General features: G+C 38.4%; 1 protein-coding gene across 1 annotated transcript in view; it reads right to left on the bottom strand.

Annotated features, from left to right (window-relative positions):
• Positions 1-4137: 4137 nt before the first annotated feature.
• LOC145990524 (uncharacterized) overlaps positions 4138-23053 on the bottom strand; it is a 34593-nt gene continuing 15677 nt past the window's right edge. The window contains exon 5 of the mRNA XM_083126222.1: positions 4138-4260. The gene's annotated coding sequence lies outside the window, so the exon portion shown is untranslated. The remainder of the gene's footprint in view (positions 4261-23053) is intronic.

Here is a 23053-nt window from a genome sequence, read left to right as displayed (position 1 = left end):
TCTAACTGAAACTACAGAACAGTGTTGCTATCTACTATCAATCCCACATTAGGAAAGGCCAGGCTGTGAACAATGTATGAACAGCAAACTCTCCAACCACTACAAAAACTGCAAAATTAGCTTCTTTAACAAGACAATTAAACTGTCAATTGTTAACAGCATGTGCACAGATGCCTGCACAAGACCTGGAGCAGACCCATTCACAAGACATCGCTCCTAAAATGACATGCAACCTGTGCAACGCCCTTGCTTGAGCACCTTGCCTGACCACCTGCCCAGATCGTTCCTGGCAGGTATTTTAAACCTGCTGGGTACCCAAAGTCCTAAGATATCTAGTAGGTCTCGGTGCATTCTTTCAATCAACTACACACCCTTTCCTCTGCGTGATGCAGTTGCTTCGAGTAGAAACTGTACCGGTCACACACCTGTATGTAGTGTTGCCAACTGCAATAGATTTCCACCACTTAGAAAGGGAACTCAAAGCTTCATAAGCCACATCGCCAATAACATTTTAGAATGGTGCTACTTTTCCTCTCACACACATTGAAGTAGCATTTCCGTGCTGTACGCTCCATAAGAATATGTCGTAAACAACCAATATCAATTTATTTATATATACCGCGTGAGGCACCTAAAAGTACCACCTGAAATAGCGAAGAAACCAGAAACAGTAGCGATGTGAGGTTTGCGGGAAACAATAATATCAAATGGGGCTCGTAAATCGGAGGTATGGGGTGGGTCGAAAAATATCGACAAATGGGGCATCTGGAGCAAAGTCATATTTTTTTAAATGGAACGATATACAATAACATGCATAATATAAAAGAGCACACACAGAGAAACACAATGCCCTTGGTCTCATGCATCTACTGCACATAGGAACGAAGATATGGCCATGTGAAAATATGTAAACAAACTAACAAGTGGCCCACTTGACCGTCAGTACCACGGCATGTACAAGTATGAGATGTCGGAAGCCATTGGACAAGATGAAGACAGAACGTGTTAAAGGAAGAAAAAATACAGTAGACATCGTCAGCACCATGTATTTGACAGTGTTACATCATAATGAAAATGACCATGACAGTATGTCGAAGAACCACTGCGTAAGAAGCGAAAACCTGTCAAAGTGTGTGTTCAAAGTGGTGGCCGTCAGCTGCGATACAGGCAACGAGGCGCCCATGCAAAGATCGTTGCACAGAATGTAGCATCTCGTAGGGAATGTCCCTACAGGCCGCAGTAATGCGGTGTTGCATATCCTCTGGAGTTGTTGCGGTGTTGCATATCCTCTGGAGTTGTTGGCACATCCCGGTAGACAATGTCCTTCAGCTTTCCCCACAGGAAAAAGTCTAATGGTGTCAAATCTGGGGAACGAGCCGGCCATTTGACAGGCCCTCCACGTCCAATCCAACGATTTCGAAATATATTTTCCACACATGCTGTAGTGCGTCTTGCACTGTGAGCTGGGCACCCATCATGTTGGTACCACATGTCCCTCCTTGTCTGAAGTGGTATGTCCTCCAATAGTACAGGCAGTTCATGTTGTAAAAACTGTATGTATCGATCAGCATTCAGTGTCCCTTGTATAAAAAAAGGGCCAATGAGATGTTCACCCACTATACCACACCACACGTTCACACTCCATGGGCGCTGGCGTTCCACTTGGCGAAGCCAATGTGGATATGTCACCGAACAATAGTGCATGTTCCTTAGGTTGACATTTCCATGATTGGTAAAAGTTGCCTCGTCAGTGAAGAGGATACGTGACAAATCGGGTGTGTCGTGCTGTAACAACCATGTGCAAAACCGAACACTGTCCACAAAATCATTCCCGTGAAGTTCCTGATGGAGGGAGATGTGATATGGGTGAAACTTGTGTGTGTGCAGAATGCGCAATACACTTCGCTGACTCATCCCAGCATCCCTGGCAATTTCACGGGAGCTAACGTGCGGATTCACAGCAACAGCGGCGAGAACATTTGTTGCACCTGCCTCACCTTTAGTTGGCTTGTTCCGCACACGTGCTCGTGGTGTTACACTTCCGGTGTCTCTTAATTTAATAAATAACTTACCAAACAGACGTCGAGATGGCTGTCGTCTGTCCGGATATCTCTCTGCGTACACACGGTAGGCTTCCGAGGCATTCTTTCGGCATTCCCCATAAATCAGGATCATGTCCGCTTTTTCTATGTTTGAACACCATAATCTTCGCTCTTACCACTACGACTGCTTGCTATGAACTAACACGATCTCGTGGAGCTGCTATCAAAACTTGCTCTGCGTAAAGGCAGTTCTGTCAGGCACCTGAGAAGTCTTACATGCCGTGGTACTGACGGTCAAGTGGGCCACTTGTTAGTTTGTTTACATATTTTCACATGGCCATATCTTCGTTCCTATGTGCAGTAGATGCATGAGACCAACGGCATTGTGTTTCTCTGCGTGTGCTCTTTTATATTATGCATGTTATTGTATATCGTTCCATTTAAAAAAATATGACTTTGCTCCAGATGCCCCATTTGTCGATATTTTTCGACCCACCCCATACCTCCGATTTAAGAGCCCCATTTGATATTATTGTTTCCCGCAAACCTCACATCGCTACTGTTTCTGGTTTCTTCGCTATTTCAGGTGGTACTTTTAGGTGCCTCACGCAGTATATAAAAGGAAGGAGGGCCACAAGGGCTAAATAAACAGTGAAAGAGGAGAGAGGAAACACTCGCCAGATGCAGTAAAACTTTAAATTTTCATGACAGCATGTCACATCTTCAGGAGTAGAAAAAAAGACTTGTGAAGTGAGCCACATGAACAGTGCGATAGCGTGGGCTCACAAGTCTTTTTTCTACTCCTGAAGATGTGACACACTGTCATGAAAATTTGAAGTTTTACTGCGTCTGGTGAGTGTTTCCTCTCTCCTTTCATTATACAGGGTGTATCGTAAGTAATAGCACAAACTGACACAGTTGAAAGTACACAATAATAGAAGCAAAAAAAGTCTCAGTAAACATGGGTCTGTAAACGAGCCGTTTTCGAGATAATTGTGAATGTGTGGTTACAAGCCAACACAGACTTCATTCTTTGTAAACGTCGTCCTAGTTGGTAAAATGCTAATAATACAGTAAGAAAAGTCATTGGAGATCTCATTGCTTTTATTGAACATTTCTACTTAGTTTAACAAACGTTAGTATGTTACATGTTACAATTACTGTACACTCGTACCTGTTAAAGGAGATGTTCAAAGTGTCGTCCTTGCATCTGGATGCAATGTATGAGATTCCGCATTGAGTTTCAAATTCTTTCGAACACCCCCGGTTCATTTCGGAATTGGTCACAAGCATGTGCAATTCTCTGTACTGATTGTATCCATCCTGTTTGATTACAACGCCACCTCTTGGAAATGTTCCGTTTTGTAAACAAAGAGCAAACCTCGGAACGTGCAAGGAGTGAAGCACTCTGTGTTTACAAAATGCAATCAGTGACTGCTTCTATCCACACATTTGCACTCATTATTAGCATTTTACCAACTAGGACAACGTTTACAAACAATGAAGTCAGTGGTGGCTTGTAACCACACATTCGCAAACCCATGTTTACTGAGACTTTCTTGCTTCCATTATTGTGTACTTTCAACTGTGTCAGTTTGCGCTATTACTTATGATACATCCTCTGTGTGTGTGTGTGTGTGTGTGTGTGTGTGTGTGTGTGTGTGTGTGTGTGTGTGTGTGTGTGTGTGTGTGTGTGTGTGTGTGTGTGTGTGTGTGTGTGTGTGTGTGTGTGTGTGTGTGTGTGTGTGTGTGTGTGTGTGTGTGTATTAAAAACACTAAGTTGCTGACCAAGGCAGTTTATTAAGATGTAAAAACACTTAACATGTAATGTTTCAACCCTGTATCAGGGTCTTCCTCAGACTAAGAACTAAACTAAAATGATGAAATATACTACACACAGAAAGATTACATACACACAGCAGGGTCACTAGCCACACAACAACAAATCAAGTTGACAGTCCTTATCTTTGAAGACTTTTCCAAAGGAATTAAACATATCACCTCTTGACAGTTGACTAATGGGTCTACCACACTGACAGGTGATTGACAGGTCAAGATTAGCAAGAATCTGGAACCACCTGTTTACCATTCCCCCACCCCTCCTGCCTCTTTGGATATGGATGAATACCACCTCCTCTGGTCATCTTCTTTTCTTTCTTCCTTGTTCATTCTTCTTTTTCCCCTCATTCCTTTTCTTCGTCCTTTCGGCAGGAGTGTTCTGCCACAAAAGAAGTGATGTGTGTGATGCAACGAAACTTAATTTTATAAGGAACATGGAAGACCAAATAAAGAAGATATGCACAGAGAAAGGGGAAGAAGAAATCAAGATTAATAGCCTGTGGGAACAACTAGAAGAGAGTGGCTATGAAAAGAAGATACAATGTACTCCTGTACCTCACACATAATTTTCATAGCTCTATAAGAGAGTGTTCGGACTTAAACCTATATGTTAAGATAGTTTTTGAAAGTAAAGATGGTACTGAGGCAAGAAAAGTCTGTGTTTCCTCTCAATTTTCTAGATGAGACTTAAATACGATCTCTTCAAAATTAAAGCGAGACGATCCTTGATGTCCGAGATCTCATTCGAAACTCTGGTATCATATTTGAAGAAATTGCTTAAATTAAATAAGTCTTATATTTTGTTTACTGTACTTGCAAAGTTAATCCAATAGTAGTGCGATTTGTGGTACTACTGGCGCGATAAAGTATGAACCCCCCTCAGGCAGATTTGCCTACACTTAAAACAAGCTCAACATGCCTATATGAGCTTTTTGCTCAAGTGTGGAACCCTGTCTAATCCAAGATTTTTGTAAAAATGCCCTCGGGAATTTCCCGTGAAAGTATGACCCCCCTCAGATTGATTTGCCTACACTTATAAAAGGCACTTCTGTGAGATTGTTGTCCATAAATTTGTTAAAAATATGCCCCTCTTGATATTTTTTTTGGCTACACTTAAAACTAGGCCAAACGTATTAACACACACACATATTTACTTCCGGTTTAAGTTCAATTGGGCACCAGGCTCAACTTGTATATCTAGTATTAAAATAATGTAATTCTTCTAGAATTGCTCTGTGACTCTCTCATTTCTTACATCATAAACATATGATTTTTCACCTATGAGAATAACACTACATATGGTGTCATCAGGGAGTGTATCGTGGAATTCACAGATAATTTTAATGTTTGTCCTGTCATTAACCACAACTTGTTTCCTTTTTGAAGTGTTGATGACAAACATGGGTCTCTGTGCTTTGAATTAATCTGGTGTGTAATACATGTCAGTATTGCCAGTAGTGACCCTTTTGTATGCTGTAAATGCTTCATATAATTTAAGGAAATCACCCTTGGACATGTCTAAATTATAATTTTCTCTAGGGAACACCTCATTTCTGCCATTTTTAAGATATATGTTCTTGATGTTGCAGTTATCAAATCTACTTGAATTTTTTTCCTGATTATTGTGTCTTCCAGTCTGAAACAGTACCACCACAAAATCCGGCATGTCATATTGTATACTGGAGAATGAATTTGTAGCACCAAACTCATAATAAGTACCAGCGGCAGGCTTCTGTACACATTGATATGTATAAAATTGTAAAGGAATCTGTGGATTTTTTATTATATCTGCTTTGTATTTAAGAGCATAACTGGCTTCATATTCAACAACTGGGATTCTTAGCTCCACAGTCTGAATAATGCATTTGCCCTCATCAGGAAGGGTATTAGGCAGAGCTTCCCCTGTAGAGTTTAATGTACTGTACCTCATCAAAGCATTATTATCATTGGCAGCTCTTCTAAATGTGATTCTTAAACCACCCTTCCACATAATGTATTTGTAATCTGAGAAGAATCCTGGCAACAGGTGCATAGGGAACAGCACTGTGTGGCTCTTGGATAATATCTTATCACCAGCCTCAAATCCACCTATTTTGTAGTATGATGCCTCGGTTTTGGATAATTTTAGTGTGGCCAAAGCTGTGGAGGTAATGCCGGGATAATCCACTCTGTTTATAACAACACCATGCTTTCTGATCTCAATTTCAGAGAACAGATGCGGCACAAAATTGTCCACCAATCTTATATTTGAATTTGCCGGATAATCTGTTCCATCGAGCTTTACAACATCAAATTTGATGTATAGATCTGCTCTGTGGGGGTGTATAAAGCCATCCCCTACATCAAGATCAACCTCAATCTCTGTGTTGGGTTGATTTAAATTTGCAAATGTCCTCCTGTTTGGGGGGAATGATTGTAGCTCATAACTCTCAATATTTTCCATTTTTTTTTGTATGTATTTTTATTTAAATATTAATCTCTATGATTGCAGTTGTTGTGGCTCCAGCAAAATCAACTAATTCTTCTTTTTCATTAGTGACCATCAATTCAATGTTATCTATTCTATTATGGCACACAGGAAAATATAATGTTGGGGATGGAGTGTAGATGATGGGCTCCATAAATTCAGAATTAGGTTTAAATGTTGCAATGATGCCAGTTTGTTTGTGAGTGCCTATGCCATTTGATTTGGTGATCATACCCTCGGCCACATTACAGTGAATATTCAAAGTCTCTATGGCTAAGAATTTGGGTATATTAATAGCAGTGTGTTTGATGGCTGGTTCAAGTTTTGTGTTGTTCTCAAATCCTAACAGCTCTCCTATAGTACCCAGATCCACTGTTTCTGTAGCAGATACAATCTCTACTCTGTGAGTGACAGAATTTTGAGTTAATACTATACCTCTGGGTAATTGAGCATTTAGAGTGGACAGATTATATTGCCCTGGAGTGATGACAATTTTTTGATCCCCTACTGCAATTTTGTTGTTGTGGTGTGTAATATTAGGGATCAAGTACATGCCATAAAATGCTCTGAGAGCTATTGTTTTGGGATACACTATATCATCATGTAATTTGAGTTTCAATATTGAATTTTGGCTGGTGAGATGGAATACCCCCATGATGTTTTAAATACCACAAGGCTTTTTGAAAATTTTCAATTGATGGTTTATTTATTTGAGACATATATCTGAGAACAGATAAACACAAATGTCCACAATTAACATCTTTGAAGTTTTGAACACGGGCATTATTGTAATAAAGATTAGTTGATTTTAGATATTTTACTAAATTTTCAGGTGGAACACCTCCAAATGAATCAAACACAAATGCCTCATCTTTTAAATATTTAAGATAACAAATCCAGTGAGTGCCCTGATTTTTGTACTTATCCAAATTAACAATGCCACACTCTTTGTTGAGTGGTTGTTCTGGTAAAGAATCAGACATGTACACACCTCTAAAATTTTTGATGCCCAGTGGCTTGATTAAAGCTTCAATATCTTGGTTTGTAAGCGGCTCTTGTTTTTTTTAAACTTATTCATGGCTCTCTTAACACCTTTGCCTTGTTTCTCCATGGCCAGGTTATGGCGCTTTATTTCATCTAATTCTGCCTTATTTTTCTTGGCATCTATTACTGTTTTTGCTATGGCAGCTGATCCCCCAGCCAAGCTCCCAACAGCCCCAAGTGCTGCTAAGATGGCCGGGATAGTAAATATGAAACCCCCCACATGTGATTTTTTCCTGGATTGTTGTAATTTTTTTAATTGGGGGGTACTAAGCAACAATTTCATACCATGGCCCTTGGCAATACAAGAATTTTTTTTCTTGCGCTGCTTTTTGGTTAAAAGACTATCAATAGTTTTAAGAGATTTAAGACCTGCATAAGGTATTTGATACATAACACCCTTGGCCTTCATTGTAGGTTTATTATATACATATTCACAACCCCCACCCCAGTTTTTGTTTGGTGTTCATAGCTATGGTGGTCCCCAATGCTGCTATTCTTTCACTTAAAGAAGCATCTTTGCTTACAAATCAACCAAATGCAGCCTCTTCTAATTTCTTGTCTGCAACATGTCTCTTGTCAAGATCAGTATGTGTGTTGTATGCTATGTCATGGTCTCTACAAGCAGCATCTAGGGGATTAACACCAGGATCACCTCTGTTTAATCTATGGTTCAATTTTGTACCGGGACCACAATACTGATAGCCTGGAATATGTAGTTCAAATGGCAGCTTGTTTATAATGTCATTAACCAACCCCCGACCCTCAGAAATATTCCAAAATTTAGGTGGTAGAGTATTAATAATTTTTACGAGATATCCAATCCCCTTAGTGTCATTCACTATAAAATTAGACAATTTTGTGCTTATCATGTCCATAATTCCAACCTTTTCATTGTAAAAATTGTGGAACAACACAAACAAACAACAACAAATTATGAACAACACAAACAAACAGAACAGCCTATTATTGATGCTATTAGTGAATTAGGTAAAAATATCAAAACTGTTACAGAGCAAAATCAAAATTTGATCACGGAGCTTGTACCTGTAGCTGCAAGGAACATATTAGATTATCCAATCACCCCACTTTCCAGTATTCATACACCTAGTCCTGTTGCTCCTCGAAGAATTGAAGCTACTCTGGATCCTATTGAATTGGGTCTTCTTGCTCAAAAATATTTAAGCACACCTAAAGACAACAAAGATGAGGTCTTTGGCTTATATGCTGACACAGAGCGTGATGGTAGCATCATACATAGAATTGGCAATTTCAGAGTAACATTTATGGGAGATGATCTAATTGTATATTCAGAATCTCATCTTGGAGAAAAAGGTGGTTTTTGTTAAATATCCCGGCACACCTGGGTTGTGGGAACTGATGACTAGGAAAAGGCCTGGCAACTATACAGATCAAGATTATGAGCACTACAAAGAAATATTAATAAAATCAGATGCTCTATACCAGAACAATGATCCCACACAAAAAAGAGTCAAGTCTAGCAGTGGAGCAAAATACAACAATTTAATCAAGCCCATATGGTCGCAAATCAAGACAGGTAGTGGAATCAAACAATACAACACCCTGCCTAAAGAATTTGTCTGGGTTGATGATGTCAGGAAACTTGTAGATAGGTTATTCTGTGATTTCCATCCCTTAAATCTTTTTACAAGATAATCTCTTAATTTAAGATCATCAATGATTGGCCTTTTCATGGTTATTTATATATGTTTCAATGTCTAGAAAATTGTTAATTTTATTTCTGTATTTACCAATATTGGGTTTTCTTGTCATATCAATTGTGACAAACCCATAACTGTCCTGGTTCCAGCACCTACTGCAAATCTTAGAAAAATCATTGTAGCTCAGGTCCCCATCTACATATTCATCATGTATGTGTTTGAGGTTGGTATGATCTTGATGAAACACACATATAAAATTGCTGTTGTCTCGGATCAGTTGCTTCGGTATTTTAGAAAAAGTCTGTGCCAGGTAGAAGCAATCGATGTTTTTGTGTCGCCCCTGTGTAAAGAAATTTCTAACCTTGTTTTGATTATCTAGTATAATGTCATCAAACACAACAACAGAATTATCGAGACATTCATGGAGTGGCTTAACATCTGGTTCAAAAGTGGCTATATCCAATCCATCATATAGCTTCATCAGCTGCTGATATTTTAATTGTTCCAAGCTCTTAGAGAAGACATACAAGTGCCTGTTTTTCCAGTCTAACCAGTTGGGTGCCAATAAAAAATTATCAATCATTAGTGTAGTTTTACCACAAGCCGATGGCCCAACAATAAGACATCTAATATTTTCAGGCAGCAACTTGCCATTTCTCTTAATCTGCTGTTCAGGTTCTGGCAGCCTTTTTATAACATCCCAGGTGCTCATATTATCACTTTGTCTGCATCGATCCAGCTGTGTTCTGGAAGTCCTAGCCATTTGACAAATAACTTGTTGCCTTTTCTGCGGATGATTTTTTCTATGAGATATGTGTCAGGCTGTTTAGTTTTGCTGAGTTCTTCTTCATAGAATCTGCCTTTGAGAATTTCTCCTCGGTGATCTTTTATTATATATGTGTTAAGGGTCCCAGGTTTAACTTGAACCACTGTAAATAATTCAGTGCTCCAGTTTCATGTAAAGCCTCTTTTGAATAAGTGCTTATATTTGCTGATTCTTACTTGATCACCCACCTTGTATTTGGCTTTTCTTGTTGTTGGCTGGTATCTAGGATAAAAAACAGTTCTGATCAATTTTTGCTCATCAGATGAAGTTACTTCAGAGGGTTTCATGTTGATTGTGGAATGGGCCGAGTTGTTATATTTATGTAGAAGTTCTGGAAGAATATTAAGCCATTTATAATTACCTTGAAGTGTAAATTGTTTATACATATGATTTTTTAGGGTTCTGTTGAATCTCTCTACAATTGAGGCCTTGAGATCACTGTAACTCGAATAATGTTGTATTGACTGGCTTTTAATAAATTGTTGGAACACAGAATTATAAAATTCTTTGCCATTATCTGTTTGCAAATAACGCGGTGATCTTCCACTCTGATTGATGATTGTCCTGAAGGCTTCTGTAACACATTTTCCAGTCTTGGATTTGAGTGGCACAGCCCAGGCAAATTTTGAAAATGTATCTATGACAGTGAGTAGATACTTGTAGCCCTTGTTGATTTTGTCTAAGTTTTTCAGCTGTCCACTTGCCATCTCAATCAAGTCGCTCTGCCATAAATCATCTATGCCTTTTGTGACTACTGGCAGTCTCTTATAATTATGTCTGGCTTGTCTGTGTAATTCATCAACAATAATTTGTCTAGACATAATATGTAAACAAGAATATTGCAACTATAGGGTGTTCAGCAGCTGATACTGCAGGATTTTCTAAATACAGTTTGTCTCCTATTTGTATATTAAATTCCAGAGATCCATCATCTTCAACATAAGATGTTTCTAATGTATTGGGATCTGTAAAATCCTCTAACTCTACACTGGTGATTTTTGGTTTGTTGTCAGCATTTGTTATTGATAAGGTGGGGTAGTGGTGTGCCTGTGGTTGAAGCCAATATTTGATCTTGATTGGTCTCAGTGTGCCCCCAACAAAAAACTGGTAATAAAATTGTGCAGGGGACAGTATATATATTTTGCCACGTGGTGTACATGGTGAATCATATTCTTTGTTGGGGATGCTGTACAATTCAAGAATTACTGTATGTTTTGGATTCTCGATTATGCCGGTTATTTCTTTTTCTGCTGTAAGCAATCTGCTTGTTACAGATTCAAGGTGCTCATTGATGGTCCTAACAACATCATCATGGCCTGGCTTGATTTTTATGTCCACAACCAGTTTCTTGTATTGTTGCACAATCTCTTGAAGCTGGGTGGCAAAAACAGACAGAGCATTTGCTTGATTGGATTCCATGGTCCCTAGCTGTTGCTTGATATTAGCTACAATTTGTTGCAAATTTTCAATAACTGCCAATTTTGAATTTTGAGCAGTAAGATCATGGACCTGTCTTCTGATATCCTCAAACAGGGCATGCAGTTCATTAATATGTTGATTAGTTGGTAGAGTGGCCACTGTCTGAGTAAGTTGTTTGATCTCTGTCTGGATATTCTTGATATCTTCTGATTTCAATATGCGATTCACTGCCCTCTTTATATTTTTAAGTTCCTGTGATGTAGGCAGATTTGATACAGTATTTTGCAAAGATTCAAGTGCCAATTTCACATTATTTAATTCAGATGCATCAGCCACATTTTGCATAGCATTTTGGAGCAGGGCTATATCTGCCTGAGTGGGTGTTGATTGTTGTAAAATTTCAAGTTTTGTTTGGATATCATCGATCAAGTGATGAAAATGAAATAGCTCAGATTCAGTGTTGAGGTTTTCAAGCTTTGTGATCTGTTGCTGGACACTGACAAGTGTGTCTACAATACCAGGCAGGCGGGATTCTAGATATTCTTGTACATTTGTCAAATCACTTTGCACTGCTGCTATTGTACCCTCAAGATGGGTTATGGTACTTTGAATTTTTCCAAAATCTTCATATGTTTCAAGTTGCAGCTTAATATTGGCAACACTCAGAGTTATTGCACTCAAAGCATCAGAAGATGGCAAGTTGTTCATAAAATTTTCAAGTGTCTCATTTTTTCTTTAACCTCGGCTATGGCATTGTTTAGAGGGTCCAGATTAGGTATCTGGAGTGATTGAATCTGTTCCTTTAGAGTGGAAATCACTAGATCAAAATCTTCTTGTGATTTTATGCTTTTGACAATTGTTTGGAGCTGTGTCTGGACATTATTTATCTGCTCTTCCAATTGTTGTTTCAATTGCTCAGAGTTGGTGGCCTGGGTCTTAAATTTGGCTTGAAGAGCTGCTACAGCTTCTTCTAAACTTTGAAAATTATCCAATGTTGTCAGATCAGTATATTTTTGAAGCAGCACTTTGAGTTCTGAATCAATTTTAAGAAGAGGGTCCATGCATTGTGATTGTAAATTTGTAATTTCTAGTTGAAGACTGGCATTGAGTGTGGTTTGTAAAGCTTGTAAATCACTTCTTAATTTCTTGACTCTGACATCAAGCATTAAAATCTCATCACTGTGATCTTCATGTCTTGTATGGCCAAATATATCATTAGGCATTTTTGTTTTAGTGGTTATTTATTATTGAATATCTGATTCTTAATTCTATAAAAAAAGGTATAAGCTTGTCATAGGATCCAGGGACCTCAATATATAAGCAGTCACCAGCAGAAACAGTATATACAGTGCCAGAAATCATGTTTGAGTGCTTAATTCTATAAATATTTCTCCCTACTGAAATCTTGACATTACCCTCAGGGGTTGTAATAAATTGCAATTGACTACCTACAGGTAATTGGTAATGATTTAAATTATTGTTAAATATGTACAATGTTTTACCTGTTTCATCATCAACATCTGTAAGTATGCTGTTCAGATGAATAATTAACAAAGCACTTAGTTTAGATATTATATCAGAAGAGGGTTGTGGTGTTGGCAGGTCCATAATAGCCTGTTTTTTGAACCCAAATAAGTTCATAGGCATGTTTATTTATTTCAAATCATGCTCTGTAATTGGGCATTGTTTGCCACTTTTCAAATCACAATGACCCCATGGTAGAGTATGTATGCCACATGATAAAATGCATCTCTTATCATCATGTGGGTCCAGAGCCACTTTTCTTACAATATTTGTAGTCAACAAGTGATCCACACTCTGAATTCTGGATTCTGATGTTCTGATTGTGCTACATAATTTGAGGCAATTTTTGTAATCTTCAAATTCAAGCTCTTTGTCTACAGTCACTCTGCCAATGCCCTTGGCCTTTTTGGCAATAGCGCCACTACATGTTTCAAAGCTGTACATCTTGGCTCTTAACCCAGCAAATGCCACAATAACATCACCAAGTGTCTCATCTTTTAACTTGCCAGGCACCTTTTTGTTGTGGTGTTTAATTTTTGAATGTTCAGTGGTATCAAAATATTTAAACAATTCAGGCTGTGCTATATCTTGATAAACATCTTCTGTTTGAATATCAAGAACAAAACTATCTGTGTCCATGTACATCAGTTTTACACGATCCTTATAAAAAGGCTTCAACACATCATAATACAATTTTAACATGTGTAATTTGGCCAATTCCAATATCACAGCCCCTACATAAATAGGCTTATCAAACTTAATCTTTGTTTTTTTGATGTTGAAAAGTGCCATATTCTCATCATAAATTCTTCTGTAATTGAAGTTTGGCTTTGCTATCAATTTTTTGCTCCGGCTGGGGTCAGTAATTATTTTAACATCAATATGTTTTCTGACATTTTCAATTGTTTTGCCATACACTGAATTGACAATCAATTTAAACAAGGTCTTATCAAATTGGCTCATTGCAGATGTTTCGAAGCTCTGTGTTTGTATCAATATATGGCTTCAACCATCTTGAGTGCCTGAACCTCAAAACTTTTCCAACTTTGGTCACTTGAACACCATGATGCATCAGGAACTGGAGGTTTTTGTAATATAAGACATAATCCTGTTTTGGCTCTAGAGTCATCATCAATTTCTTCTGTTTAGAGCCAGGTGAACACTTAACCTCGGGAATTGGGGGCAGATCAGAAAATATGTTGTGTAAATCATCAGGAATTGTCAGATCAACCTCTAAGAACAGGCCATAGTTACTGTCATCAAAATCATGAAGATCTTCAATATTGAAATCTTCAACCCACTCAAGCCCTGCATATGGCAGTTTTTTCATCATGGCATAACCATAGAGGCTGTTGGCATCTACATACAGTATATAATTTGATGGCAGTGCTGGATCATAATCAGGAATATATTTGTTATTTGCTCTGGCATATCTCTGAGAACATTGCACCATGCCTCCTCTTATACATTGTTCCATAAACAGATACATATCTTGATCTTGGATCAGATCCAATTGCATTTTAGTGTTTAAAAACATTGCAGACCATGCTAGGCCCGGAGCACTGTAAAAATACATTGGATCCAGCTTATAATTTTGCATGGAAGATTTTCTGAATGCCTGCAGTATATCAGCTAAGAGGGTCACATCAAGTTTTAAATATGCCTTGTGATAATCACCAAATGTCTGGCATTTTAAATTGTTCCACATCAACTGGGCATGGTGATAATCTTCATCAGTGATTCCAGATCCTCTGATTTTGCTGTAAAACTCTTGTTGTGGTGGCAGAGAACACTCATCAAATTTAGAAAAATCTGTAACATAATCATATGGATATACACCCTTCCGCCTAATTAATTTCAGGTCCTGATTTGGAAACAAAGCACATGTGATTTTGAATTGATCATCAGATAATTGAGTGGCCAGTGTAGCCAGGCTAGCCGATAAAATTCTGTATGAATCAAGAAATCTTAAGTGAATAGGAACACCATTAACTTTAATTATTTTGCTAATAGCAATATATTTTTCATTATTTTCAGCTAAAATATTTAAATTCTGCTTGTCAAACCACTCGTACCTGATCAAATGATGAAAATCATAATTGGATGCACCATGGCAAAATATGGGAACAAATTTTGGTCTCTGAATCTTAATATTACAGCTATTACACAGGGCCATTAAGAATTTACCATCTGTATGGGAATGGTGTTTCACCTTGATATTTGCATCTGAAAATTCACAATCACATACCGGGCATTTTTCTGCATTGTTGAAATCTTCAATCTGATCCTCTGTTAAAGGCAACATGGGTTTTGATTTTAATAAGACATTAGATGCTATGTCATGGCACTCATTTTCTATTTCATCTGCAAATTTTTTGATGGCATCTGCTCCCATGTATAAATTTTATTTACTAACAACACCATCCTGTACAATCACATAACAAAAACTAGAAGGTTCATGTAACTGGTATGATGTAATTGAAGGTTCATCAGGATCTGGGCTACAGAATGCAAGAGGTTTGAGATTTGATTCAAAATCACAGACTATATATGCTGGGTGTTCCAACAAGGCTTCAAATTTCTTGAATTTGGTATTTTCACTTGGATTAGGCATCACCATATGAACAGGTTTATGGTTGCCACAGTATTTCAGATGCTCAATTAACTTGTTTTTAGCAATTTCTGCATTCTTTTCCCGAACCCCATTCACCATTTTTTGACCATCAAATACAGACAAACATCTTCTGCACAACTTGAATATTTTATGAGTTTTGTCTAGTTGTGTTCTGACTAAAGCTTCAAGATTATGTATCAGAGTGTAATGATATGTGCCATCCTCTTCAATTAAGAGCAGATCAATCGGAACAGCAGAATCATCATCAAATGTACTGATTCTGAGAGGTGCTATCAAGCAATTGCCACGGCCAGTAGAACAAGTAAATACATTAATAGATAATTGTTTACCATTAATATCCCTGGCTTTTTTTTTCAAATTTATCAATATTCTGAACAGACATTGGATATTCTAAGCCCTTCATTGCTTCATCAAAATCATTTTCATGCTGTTTATAATAATTTATTCTCTCAGGATCCCTTGAAACTGGATACAAAGCAGCTAAAATACACCACAAAAAGCATTTCTCATCATTATTTTTTATATTAACCACGGCTTGTTTGTTTTTAATATTGGCAGGTAAAGGCACATAAGTGGAACCTTGTAATGGGTTGAATTCAGAAATATTAACATATAACTTGTGTGGAGAACCACATAGGCTCCATCCAGACTCTTTTGCTGCAAATTCAGAGTGTTTAATATTCAATTGATCTATCAAACTGCTTATTATTTTGTCTGAATTTGTATTTGAATATACAGGTACAGTTTCTGTTATGTGGGGCTGTGTAAATTTTGTGCCATTTGGCTTCTTATATTGTGTAAACAATTTGAGGGACAGCTTATAAGAGCCATTTTGTGCATTTAGAATTGTCTGCACATCAGGATTTAAACTGTTCAAAAAATTCTTAATACCACATCTTGGCTCTGATACAAACCGGTAATCCCTTAATTGGCCAGCAAAACTGCTATGGATGGGTTCATAGCGTGGCTGCTTTGCTGGTCCAGCATTAACAGGTGCTTCATGCTTTCTTTTCAGACCAGATGTAGATGGTTGAGGGGGCAATGTTGATGACTGTGCAGAGCAAGTACCTTTATGTTTATAAGTGAAGTATTCCATGCTATATTTTCTATGGCATTTAGGGCATATTTTTGTGGGAGTTCTGCATTTGTCTGGATTACAATTCCTTTGATGCCTGGCCCAATTGGGGCTGGTTATATTCTTATTGCATTGATTACAATATTTTTGATTTGGCATTTTTGTTGTTGTTTATTATATAAGATTTCCTGGGGTTCAAATCAAAATTCTATGCTTAATAAAAAATATCAGTTGGGTTCAGGAGAGAGAGAGACAGAGAGAGAGAGAGAGAGTGTGAGTGAGTGAGTGAGTGAGTGAGTGTGTGTGTGTGTGTGTGTGTGTGTGTGTTTGTTTGTTTGTTTGTTTGTTTGTTTGTTAATATTTTTGGCTTTGCTATTTATATAAAATTTCTTGGGGTCCAAATCAAAACTTTATACTTAATAAACCTATGACAGGTTGTTAAAAATTCTGTATATTAAATCAAATAGATTTGTAATTCAATTTATACAAATCTGCAATATTTTTGTGTTTAAAAAATATGAGCAGCACTGCAACAACACACCCTTACTCTTCAACAACTCTCACAATACTGGCTGATATGCAATGCAAAATCTCTTTATATAGCCTAAGCACAGACCGCATTGAAAACATCTGAAACAATAAGCCAATCAGAATATAACACATCATCACATTACGTCATAACCAACCAATCAGAAAACAACACATGTCTAATAATTTGTTGCAAAACATAATGCAATATAAATAAACCAGAAATAGGCCACAAGTGGACCGGAAGTAGGCAAACCGGAAGTAAATATGTGTGTGTGTGTGTGTGTTAATACGTTTGGCTTAGTTTTAAGTGTAGCCAAAAAAAAAAAACAAGAAGGGCATATTTTTAACAAATTTATGGACAACAATCTCACAGAAGTGCCTTTTATAAGTGTAGGCAAATCAATCTGAGGGGGGTCATACTTTCACGGGAAATTCCCGAGGGCATTTTTACAAAAATCTTGGATTAGACAGGGTTCCACACTTGAGCAAAAAACTCATATGGGCATGTTGAGCTTGTTTTAAGTGTAGGCAAATCTGCCTGAGGGGGGTGCATACTTTCTCGCGCCAGTAGTAGTATCAATTACACTACTTATTGACAATTGACAATTACAAGTAGTAGTATCAAATACACTACTTATTGACAATTGACAATTGACAATTACGAGCCTGTGCTGCCCCGTAATATCTATTCAGGATAAAATGTAATATTTCGACGGTTCGCAGCATTGAAACAAGTTGTAAAGCAGAAAGATGTTATAAAGAAAAGTTTTTGCTTTAATGACAACTTTACGTTGTGAAAGTTTGAGGGGTGACTCAAAGTACGTGTTGCTTATACTAAATATTTCGTGTGTCAGAACGAGATACCTTGCCTTGTAATTAAGGGGTCCCACATGCACAGTGCTTTACATTCCACTTTAAACTATAGATCCAATCCCGATTACCCTATCTAAGCATGAAGTGAATAAGTTCAGATAACTTCTGAGTGGAAACCGAAAGAAAAATAAGCCCAAACAAGAACGAGAAACTCTCTCACCACCCAGGACGTGAGATGAGGTTGTGACAATTCTCGACTTGTCGCATCGTGATATCATTCATATGTGAAATTAAATGTTTCATAGACATTAACCCTTATCCGGGCATCCAGTGTCTATCAGACACTGTTGATTATATTTTTTGTCACATACTTCAAACAATACTTCCTGCGAACGTGATATTTTTTGACTTTGTTTGTTTCTCTCTTTTTCTCATTTCACAATATTTGACTTTGTTTGATAAAGTAGGCCAGGCGTAAAAAAATATTTTCCATTTCACTTACGTAAACTGGCAAGCAGTGTCTGTCGGACACAGTGTACAAACAAAAGTTGTAATATTACTTGAATATGTATTAACAAATGTTTAATCAAAAATAAAGTATTTAATAAGACATCACATAAAAATATTATTAGCGATAAAATAAAAAAAATGAGCAAATAAAACAATTTCCTCACACTACCTTCTGGCCTAACATGTTTCATATACTATGCTGCAAAAATTACAACAAGTTGCAATTACGATGATGATGATGATGATGAATACAAGAATTATGGACATAATAATGATGATTAGGTTAAATATGTTACTCGGTTGTTTCCACATCGATGAAACATAAAAATCTTGCATTAGAAGGGCAAGATCCATTTAAAACAATGCAGTGTCCGACAGACACTGCTTGCCTGGACATCTTACAAAAATAGCTTGCCCGGATAAGGGTTAAAACAGGGATCAATTTGTGATTTTATCAAAGGGGAGAGGACTTATATTTACCTATATATTAGCTGTACTTAGAATTGGACATTAATTGCTTAAAATATTTTGATATCGAATGGAACACATACACCATTTAAAGTTAAACACTAAAGTCAAACTGTAAGAAAATTACATTAGTCAGATGAATGCACGAGATAAATGAGACCCTGCAGGTTCTATGGTTTCCCAGTTTGCTTGCCTACCACTCTGTTTCTCCCCCACCCACCCCCTGGGCGAGATGGAGGGGGAGGAGTGAACCTCTCTCTCTCGGTTTTGGGCCCGAAAGACCTTGCCCCTCCCCCAAAAAGCCCTTCACGTCTCTCCTTCCCTCCGTAAAGGGCACTATGATACTTAAACTTGATCTAATTTCTTGCAAATTTTTCTGCATTAAAGCAATGCACTGGGGGTTAGAAAGGAAAAGTAGGTATACAACTTCTAAGTGATATCTCGAATCAGTTAAGTTTAGGTTTGTGGCATTGAACCTGCTTTCTTATTCAGCTGTAGATAGTGGTAGATTTTGGATTGGATTCACAAGATCTTTGGAGTGAGATGGAATTGTTTGATTGATTGATTTGGTTTACTTTATTTTGCATCTGCCACTTTTGGCTAATCGCGAAGATGAGGAGGAGTGATATGATATGATGAAGAGACACTCGCAAATAACACCATCCCATGCCGGGATTCGTACACACGCTATGCTAGCCACTCCGCCAAGGAGGCCAGCAAGGTGAGCATATGTATTGTATTTTCTTTGTAGAAAACCTTTAACTGTGACGCGCACATGCTTTTGTTTACATTAAAGTTCACCTTTTCACATAAACGAGGAATTGGCATGTCACCCTAAAACACACGCATGTATCTATATTTAATACCACTACATATGAAAAGAAACCTTGGCTGGCTCTTCATATTGCCCACCAAAGATTGAAAAAAATTAAAAAAAACTTTCGAGCATGTGGTTTTTCCTTGCTTGCTCAGAGATTTCAGATTCGGTTTTGTACATGAAATGAATGATACTTTAGTACTTTCAGTGCTTGAGAGCGTCATTAGGTACAACTAATTATATTACAAATAAATGCATTGTCAAATGTTTTACAAATATTCCAAAGTTAGAAGTCTTAAAGAGTTGATTGGGAACCATCTAAACTCATTTTTTTGTTTTATAATACAACGTCCTCTAGATGTCTGAGAAAATACCGGCTTCTAAAAAGCATGGGATGTGATACACATCAGCCAAAAATTGTTTAAATATATTTTTATATGTAGCTATGGGACCTCGAAATTAAAATGAACTGAAGTGGAACGCTCTAACTTTGATATATTCAATAATATGGTTTTTAAATCCACTGGGTGGGAGATGAGCCATCCCAACCAGGAATAATCAAGGAGGATTTCCCTCCTCCTCTATCTTATCTCTTTTAATCTCACACTGCATTAAAATGAATTGATGGATCTTGGTTTGCAATTTTCACATTCCAAACTCTTCATTTTCCATTCCGTTAAACTGACAATGAGCCCAGAACAAGGTCCAGAGCTTTATGAATTTTGGAATTGTTATGTGGTCTTAAGAGCTGTTTTTAAAATTACCATAAATTCTAAAAAAAAAACAAAGAAATAAAATTTATGTATGCACTAAAAAAAAAAGGAAATGTGTGTGTACTGCTCTAAAATTGAATATTTCCCATGCCTCCATATTATACCTAGCTATAGACAACTGTGAATTAGCATGTGTGTGCGTGAATGTATATACGTAAAAAAAAAAAGGTAAAGTGCTCCCCTGTGCATAGCACTACGCCATGAAGGCGTATAGGGGGTGTGGGGGTAACGCCCCACACTTTCTTGATCCGGTCGTGAGTGGGGGTGATGTGATCAGCATCACGCCCCTGACCGCCTTTACCCCCCAGGGTTTCCCCCAGGTACCCATGTTATTCGACGCTGGGTGGGCGCCGGGGCCGCTTTCACCGTTAGAAAAGTTCCCGGATTTGAACCGGCCGGGGATCGAACCCGGAGCCTTTAGCATGGTAGTCAGACGCGTTACCGAGGGCTATTTTTTTATAAAGGTCCGATTGGTAGCGAAATAAAAACCACATTGAAAATCCGATGAAGCTGTGCGCGGATGTGTTGTGCAGTGTCTCTAGTATGCCCGTTGATCGAGTCACGTCGCACGTGTCAGTTCGAAGCATGTAGTGAGCATGGAAACATGCCTAGAACATTAGAGTCGCACGCCAAGTGTGAAGTGCGTGCAGTCAATCGATTTCTTCATGCTGAGGGGTGCAATTGATCGACGAATGAAAGGATCTTTTGAACAAAATTGTCACAGGGGACGAGACATGGGTCCATTTCGAAAATGAAGAAACAAAAGAGCAAGTCAAACAGTGGATGCATTCCCATTCCCCCGGTAAACCAAAGAAGTGCAAGCAAACCTTCTCCATCAGAAAGTGTATGGCTTCTGTGTTCTAGTACAGAAAAGGAGTGTTGATGGTGGAATTCATGGAACGTGGCACGACCATCACTGCAGCCTCATACAGCGTGATGCTTCAACGTCTACGAAGGGCAATTCAGAATAAGCGAAGAGGAATGTTGTCATCAGGCATTGTCCTTCTTCATGACAATGCTCGGCCCCACGCTGCAGCAGCAACACAGACACTCCTGCAGCATTTTCGATGGGAGGTGTTTGATCACCCACCTTACAGCCCAGACTTGGCTCCCTCAGAGTTTCATCTCTTTACGCACATGAAACGCTGACTAGGAGAACAGCATTTTGGCACAGCGAGCCAGACCAGCGTAGAGTATTGGCTGAAAACACAGGCGGCTGCCTTCTATGATGATGGTATTGGAAAGTTTGTACCACGCTAAGACAAATGTCTAAATCTAGGCGGCAACTATGTAGAGAAGTAGCTGGAAGGTGTAGCTAAATGTTGCAAATAAAAACATTGTTGATTTCACTGTGGTTTTTATTTTGCGAACGATTGGACCTTGAAAAAAAAAAAAATAACCCTTGTATATATGGAGTAGGAGACATTAAACACTTACCACAATTGAAGAAAAGTTTGATATTTCGAGGTCATGACCTCATTTTCACAGTAGGTAGAAAATATGGAGTACAAAAGTGTACAGAATACTGATACCACCATCAGTCAGCACAGTGGTGCCAGAAACAAGTGATAGAACACGGGTTTTGCAAAAAGATCCTTTCACCAGTGTCTACTGTTTTTGTGGTTAGGGGGGGAATGGGCGAATAATTATTGGGTGGCTAGGTTGAGTCTGGGGCTATGGTGGCATACCTTCCTGAAATGTAGGCCCTTTCCCATCACCTGCGGGTGGAGGTGTCAGTGTGCTGGGGTAATAGGTGTATTATGGCTACATGGAAACAGTTGTTGAAGGTGGTGTAGTGGCTGTTGGTGTGGGTGGCGACGGTGAAGTTGGAGTTTTGGGTGGAAGCTCTGTGGTTATTGATGCGGAGGTTCAGTGGGGTAGAGGTTTCACCCAGGTACAAGTAACTACAGATTTGACAGATGAGGGTGTATATTAGGTTGGAGGAGTGGCAGGTGCCCTTAGGGTGAAGGGTGAATTCACCAGCTGCAGTCGGGATCTGGAGGGTGGGGGAGGTGATAAGTATGGGGCAGGTCTTGCATCTGGGTTTGTTGCACTTGTGGGCTGGCGGTGGTAGGATGGGAGCGGTGGGTGTATTATGGACCAAGATGTTCTTGAGGTTGGAAAACCTAGTGTCATCTTCCGATGGCCCCCCAACCTGTACCACAAATTTTTGTCTGGGGAGGGCAAGTACCAGGATAAACGTGCCAATAATAATAAATTATTACCCATTATTATTATTATTAGTAGTAGTAGTAGTAGTATGAAAGGCATTATTATCCTCATAAATCATGCAAAAAGGGGATAGAGAAGGGGGTTCTAAATGTGATGATTGACATCCGCAAACACCCATGCCGAGGCCAGGATTTGAACGCGGGACCCTTGACTTCGTAGCACGATGTACTAACCACTCTGCCACAGGTGGGTGGCCTAAAGCACTCGTATTGGAACGAAGGATTTGAAATATTTTTTCAACACGTTAATTTCACATTACCTAATAATGGAAAACAAGCACACACACTATTTTTGAAAGAAAGAAATGCATTCCAAATCTACATATGACATGTAAAACTTTCATGTACAATATATGTTTT

This window comes from Lepisma saccharinum, chromosome 1, assembly GCF_977018435.1.
Source record: "Lepisma saccharinum chromosome 1, izLepSacc3.1, whole genome shotgun sequence".
Classification (NCBI taxonomy): domain Eukaryota; kingdom Metazoa; phylum Arthropoda; class Insecta; order Zygentoma; family Lepismatidae; genus Lepisma; species Lepisma saccharinum.
Note: the sequence above shows the minus strand (reverse complement) of the source record. Positions and strands in the feature narration are given on the sequence as shown.